The sequence below is a fragment of the Adiantum capillus-veneris genome, chromosome 16 (assembly GCF_014529385.1).
Source record: "Adiantum capillus-veneris isolate H3 chromosome 16, ASM1452938v2, whole genome shotgun sequence".
NCBI classification, from domain to species: domain Eukaryota; kingdom Viridiplantae; phylum Streptophyta; class Polypodiopsida; order Polypodiales; family Pteridaceae; genus Adiantum; species Adiantum capillus-veneris.
Window position 1 is genome coordinate 137,793,402 of NC_140946.1, and position 7,172 is coordinate 137,800,573.

The 7,172-nt window shown below is 42.9% G+C and overlaps 1 pseudogene; it reads right to left on the reverse strand.

The window, feature by feature from the left end:
- Positions 1 to 323: 323 nt before the first annotated feature.
- On the reverse strand, positions 324 to 3,024 carry LOC147439943 (uncharacterized; annotated as a pseudogene).
- Positions 3,025 to 7,172: the final 4,148 nt, after the last annotated feature.

Sequence of the window (7,172 nt, forward strand, 5' to 3'; positions counted from 1 at the left end):
CTATCTGCTACCACTGCAATCAAAACACAATATTCCATGTAATAGTTGCTTTAGCCACTACATGTGTATCCGCTGCTACCAAAAGGAAGGTATAAGCCCCTGCCTGCAGGATACCATAAACATGACACAAAGGTGAGCAGGCTTATGATGCCATAACCATATCACAAGTGGGAAAAAACCATGATGATACATCCATACAAGCAAGAAGAAAGCTAATACAAAAGGTTTTTGCATAATAGACATACCTAACAAAACCCAGCCATGATAAGAAGCCAGCCATAAAAAAAAACCAACCATCACCGAACACCAGCCATGAACAAAAACTAGGATTTTGCAGCAAAAACCAGCCAATAGCTTGAAACCTGCAAACCCTTTCCTGCAAACAAACAAAAAAAGGAGTCAATGAGAACAAAACCTGTTCGGTAGAAAAATACACCAGCATTCTGCAGCAAAAACCAGCCAATAGCATCCCACTTGCAAAATCTTTCCTGCAAACAAACAAAAAAGGGAGTCAATGAGCACAAAAACCAGCCATGTATGCAAAAAATACCTACACATAAAGAGAGAGTGATACAGAGAAGTTACATAAGGGTGGATGACGTCGTCTAGAGACTCTTGAGCGCCCATCATAAAGAAAGTCGATAACAACCCTTGCATGGAATTCCTTGAATCAAGGGTCAGCACACATAACCTTTTGACACTTACCACACCCCCAAATGGTGCGTGATGGCTTTGACCTATCAACCTCCTTATGCTCCGAAAGAAGCTTCTTTCGCTTAGCTGAACAAACGACACAGTACTTGCTGGCTACATCATGCAAACGGATAGGAAAGTGACAATTGTATGCATCCTCAACAACTGGCCTCTTGCATACATAAGGCCGAAATGCATTGTCCACCAACTGCTCATGCATATGGAGCATAAAGTCAAATCTACACACATCCTTTTTGCCATACATTTCCTTCCATATAATCCAGCAATTTGTAAAAACAGAATCCATGAGACCCCAAAAACCTACATGCCACCACTTAAAACCGTGCATTGTACTTTGCAAGCTATAGCCACTACCAAGAACCATGCTATCAAAGACATCACAACCAGCCTTGCATGCATTATATTTCACGGCAAGTGCCGGACATGAGAAAGGCAATCTCTTATCACCAACCAAGCACAACACCTCACCTTTTTGCACACCATAGCAATTAGAAGAAAAAAGAATCTCTTTTTTGTCCATCCAAGAACAAGCAACAAGACCTTGCTTCTTACAATAAGCAAACCGACAAGCACCCCATGCTCTCTTACGCAAATGCAACATTTGGGTGGCGGGAAAGTGCTTCCTGTTACATACATAAGTGCCAGTGCCACCTTAACCTTCACTTCTTAGGTGCTCCAAAAGCTTCACAGATGTGAAGTACCTATCAAAGAATACATGGTGCCCTTTTCTTGGCAATGTCTTCACCAAATTTGCAACAACATAAAAAGACAATTCAGTACATGGCATCTTGTCATAAATTTGAAATGCAAAATTATACCCCGTGGCGGAGTCACATAGATTCCAAACCTGGATACCAAATTTATGAGGCTTTTTGGGATTGTAAACTCTGCATGGATTCAATTTACACTTAGAAGGAATTATGCGTTCATCCACGGTCACACATTGACCTAAATTATAATGCTTTTGAAAAGTGTAATTTAACCTCTCCTCTAGCTCAAGCAATTGCCATAACCTGTGCTCTCTAGTTCCCCGAGGTGGCCTTTGTGCATTGTCCCGTAAATGCAAAAACCTTTTGATTTGCTGGAATGTAGTTTGACTCATCTTTTCACCAAAATTAGGAAATAGAAGGGAGCCTCTTACCTCATCTTTCCAATAATGTTGCTTTGATGGCATGTAGTGTAGTGCCATGCCCAAAGCTACACCCATGAAGCGTAGGAAAGAATGCCGATCTATTGGAGCCCATCTTCGCATGGAGTCATGCAACCGGCCACACCTTTGCCTCTCTTTCTCGGCATATGCATTAATCTCACTAATAACATGATCAACAAGGTCAAGTGGAAAGAGCATCAAAAACAAATGAAACTCACAAAATTCATGTGGCATATGTCCCAAGTCTGGTCCCTTGACACCATTGAAAGGTGGAAGAGCCCGAAATGTATCATGTAGCTCTTGCTCTAATTCATCACCACTCTTCCACTGTGGAGGAATCACATCAACAAAATGTGTATCTCCATCAGGAGAGTCATCAAGTACAGGACCCTCGGCTTCCAATACTTCATTGTCACCACATTCAACCCCCTCACCTTCTGATGCATGCTCATCATCACTTTCATCATCATTAGCAACATCAAATGGGCTGCTTGAAGGGCCAGGTCTACCCCCTGCATGAGAAGGCTACCACATGCAGATTTACTATATTCGGGTGATACATTTTCAGGTGTGCCATTTTCAGGCATGCATGATGCTTTTGGTCTAGCCCACTTACATGATTTAGGAGGTTTTCCAGGACGCCTAACAAGTGGGGTTGGGTCAAGTGGAGTCTCTTCAGTCTCTTCTTCAACATGTGTTATGTTCTCTTCCCCCCCAACAAGCGGGGCCTCAAAATCATTTGCAACCCCCAAATTACATTTTGATAGGATAGGTGCATGACTTGATTCACCAATTCCAAATGAAGAAGGTGGAGGTGTAGATTCTTGTCTTACCTCATAGTTTCTTTGAGGAGAATGCACCCGTTGAGAGCTCCGCACAACAAATTCTGCAACATCATCCCATGAAGCTGAATAATCCATTGAATCCCCCTCAAATCAGCAAGAGAACTTCTGCTTTTTAACTGAATATTTTTGCAGGACACCAAAAAAGAAGACCTCTGTATGCTTTTCTCCAAATTCTTGCTCAGCCCATGATGCCCCAAACCAAGCTGCCGGGACCTGCAAGAGTGCACCTTCTTGGGCTTGAAAAACCTGTGGGTAGCGTCCAAAGCGTCTGCAACCAACTTCCCCTGCAGCATAACGCCTCTGATTTGACGCCATCTACGTTGCAAAATTCGGCAGCTCCAAGAGGGGGAAAATCGGTTTTTGCCAGACCCCGCTCAAGGGCTCACTCAATTTTGGGTTTTGGGGCTTTCACCCTCAACCCTTGGATCCCCTCTTCAACCGACGGTCAAGATCCGCCCCCAATTTAGAGCCTAGGCACGCGCATGGAAGCATTTTTCTTGCACGACATGCCATGGACAATTGGCCAATTGTCATAAAATCCATCAATTGAATTATTCATTGAGTTAATTACCCAACCTTGCTGGCATGCAACCAGTTTGAAATTAATTCCAAGTTTTTTTCAAGTCTTTTGAGAAATTTGAGGATTGGTCCCATGTACTAGTCCTATTTATATTTTTAGAATTAATTCGGGAAAAATTGCGAGTTAACAGGACATAAAAGTGTCCTAGGACATAAATCTGTCCTGCTACCAACCTATGTTAAGCTTGGGCCTGGTTCCCACCTCAAGCTCAACCCTAGCTTACCTAAGGTCAAAGGACTTTTACACTAATTATTGGACATCTTGAATAAAGCTAACCTTAAGGTCTTATGCTCCATTGGTTAGCCTTGCTCTTTGATAGACCATCTCTCATTTGGGCCCCTTTACCATTTGCCTCATGTTCAGATAGATCTATTACCACATGTCTATATCTTAACCCTTGTTTCCGTATATTCTCCCACATTAGATGATCAGTTTAATATGAGAAAATCATTTGGGTTGGTTAGTGAGGGCCGGAATGCAGAGCCGTCCGGGGGTGGCCTCTACACCTCCTTTCCGAGCCTCCTCAATGGCAATGGGGTAGACAAATCTGCCAAAATGATAGGGGGCACCACCTAGCTTGTGTGCGGCTAGGACCCAAGAGAGTGAGTAGGTAACACACTATGCAATGGACCATATGGAATGCTTCTTGTCATGAGAGAGAGAGAGAGAGAGAGAGAGAGAGAGAGAGAGAGAGAGAGAGAGAGAGAGGGAGAGAGCACTCTACCAAAACCCTAATATAAAAACATCACTCACTAATCCCCAAGACCCTGGGAGAAGAAGAGAGTGGAACCATCTTGACCATTTGCATGACCTTGAACATACACATAAACAAATAGCGAGAGAGAGAGAGAGAGACAGAGAGAGAGTTATGGGGATGCATTTTAGGTATTGTGTACGTATTCCATCACGAGAGTGATGGAGAGGGAGTTTTAGGGCTAGGAGTTCACATACCACCAAGTGATAAGCAATACATCATGCACAATAAGTAAGAGTAAGAACCACAAGAGAGATTTGTGGAAATATGGCATAAGGAAACCATGTTACTATCAACACAAGACCATACTTACAATAGAGAGACTTAATGGGCAGCCATGGATACTCCAAGTGCAGGCATGAAGCTCAAGCACCAAGGCTTAAGAAGTGGTGTGTGTAGCGTAACCCTCTAGCAACTTGTTACCCTATTGTGATGTCTTTTTTTTTGTGTAGAAGAGGCCTCTTTAGATAGGAGAGGGGAAGCTTGATTAAGATGGAGTTAATCGCTAATTGCAATTAACTTTTTCAAAGCGGATGGTGCAGTGATGATGAAGCTTCTCCCCACCACTTTGGTTTTTTGCATGATGGCCAAGTGGTGACTAGGCTTAGAAGATGCCTCTAGCCATGTGAGTGGCCACTCTAGCTAGAGGCCAAATGATGTGGTAAGTGAGGTATAATGATGTACAAAGGTGAGAGAAAGAGCGATTTTTACAAGGTTGTGTGAGAGAGAGTTGAGGGTAAAGTGGTTGTGTGTGTGTGGAAGCAGGGAAAACAGGGTAGGCAAACCTATCACTATGAGCTGCCAACAGGGTACCACCATTTTGGACATAGCTCCTCGATCAGAGCTCCAAAACATAAAATAAAAATACTGGCAAAGAGATGAGCTCACGAGCTACAACTTTCATTCATGCCACTTTGACAAATTTGGTGTGGAGCTACGTGCTAAAATTCGAGCCAATAAACATGTATTTTCCTCATCCCAAAAGTCTTTTTGGTGGACCATATGACCTTACCTTCCCTTGTGCTTCCAAAGATGACTCATTGATGCCTTGTGTGAGCATGATGTATACCCATGACTCACCTTGCAACCATCCAAGAGAAGATAATGATAGAGATATGCAAATATAATGAAAATAGAAAATAGGAAATAACATATAGCAAAATGAAGGGAAAATAATTAGTGATGAGATAACAAATAGTAAAAATATTAGAAAATAGGTAATGATGTGGAAAGTGTTCCTCATTTTTATTAAGATGAATATGATGGGTTTTATTTATTTTTGAAAGATAAAATAGGAATAACAAGCCAAATCTACTAGTAGGAAAAAAATGCTAAATATAGAAATGCTAGAGGTGGTTCATACACTAAAAGCATTTGGCTTCTTTGGATAGGATACACATGAAAAATACCAAGTGGGGGTGTATGCAAAAAGCCATTATCATTAGCCCTCCCCCAAAAGTTAGAGGCATTCATGCCTCTAGCAGAATTTAGACCTGTTTTTGTACCTAGTAGCTTTGCGTATAAGCCATCTCTGCTGCCTTTTGTTTGGATCCTTTGGAAATGCTTCTACCTCAAGTAAATGCATAGTATCAAGCCAAATTTGCCTTTGTTGAGATAAGGGAGCATGGAGTAGCTTTTTGTTTGTAATGACCTCATACAGTGGCTCACTAGTAGCAATACAAGCTTCTTGGTTCTCCTTTGTGGGGAGTGGTTGAGTTCCTATACACTCCTTCACCAGTTTTTCTCCCTTCCAATCTTGGCTCACAAGGCTTTGGTCACCACAAACCCATGGGAGTTTTACTTGTTTGGTCGCTAAGACAGCATCAAAATACATAGACCTGTCAACTACCAAGTTCATGCCAAATAGCTTTGCTCCCTTCTCATTGTAGATAGCAATCCCTATTGTTGTTTTGTCGAGCTTTAGAGTGTAGACTCTGTTGGGGTATAAAGCCCAACGTGGTCGCCCAGGTAAGTGGGCGGGCCGCCGGGTATGTACACATAGGTATGTACACATATTCTTTTGTTAAAACCTAATAAGAACTCACTATGATCTATACATTACAGTAGAGCGAGTTCACCATATCATCGTGCTCTTCTTCTCGCACTCTCTCTTGCGTCACACTTCCGCTCGTACTCCTTCAACTGGTATCAGAGCTCAGATCGAGGCTCGGGCCAGCACTGCAGGAGGTAGAGTCACCAGCTCAGATTGGAGTGAAATTCGAGAAGCGAAGACACGGCCCCAAATCCTGTGGGCGAACTCGCAGGGCTCGGTGTTCTCAGAATTTCATTCTGAGGTCATCTCGGCCACCGTTCGGCTTCGACAAAGTTCTGCGCAGGCCATTTTCGACTACGTGGTCTCGACGGGTGCAGATCCGACTCTGCAAATTTGGGGTTTCGGCTTACGACTGCAGGTGCTGAGGATATCGGCACTCCCAGAGTGCTGATTTGTGGCTATCTACACATCGAAGGACGGCTCACAGTTTTTGGAGGCGTGTCACATACGACACGGGCGCATCTACACACAGACTGTAGGCGACATCCACTTGTTCATCAGGTTGATATTGGTTCAGAGGTCAGTTTACAAGGGAAACTTTGCCGAATTTTTCCCAGAAAAGTAAACTACTGTGAAGCGTAGCTATGGCTGGATCACAGGACATTGCTCTTTACAATATCAAGAAGCTGGATGGAACCAATTTCCCATTGTGGAAGAAGCAAATTTGGCACGTGCTGGTACAAAAGAAGCAGATAAAACCTATAAAGCTCAAGGGGATAAAACCAGAAGAATGGAGCGAAATGGATGAATTGGCACTTTCTACCATTATGCTGACTTTGGCAAAAAGCGTTTACTTCAATGTAGCAGACGAGATGTCGGCTTATCAAGCATGGATAAAGCTGAGTGATCTTTATGAGAAGCAGAGTGCAGCTTCACAGGTATACTGTCTTAAGAAGCTTGTTGACTTGAAGATGAAAGAAGGGACCCCTATGTCCAATCATCTGAATGAATTCAACACCATCTACAGTCAGTTGTCAGCTCAAGGTGTCAAGTTTGATGAACCTGTTAGAGCTATATTCCTGTTGATCACATTGCCGGAAAGTTGGGACACTTTTCGCACAGCTTTGAGTAATTCT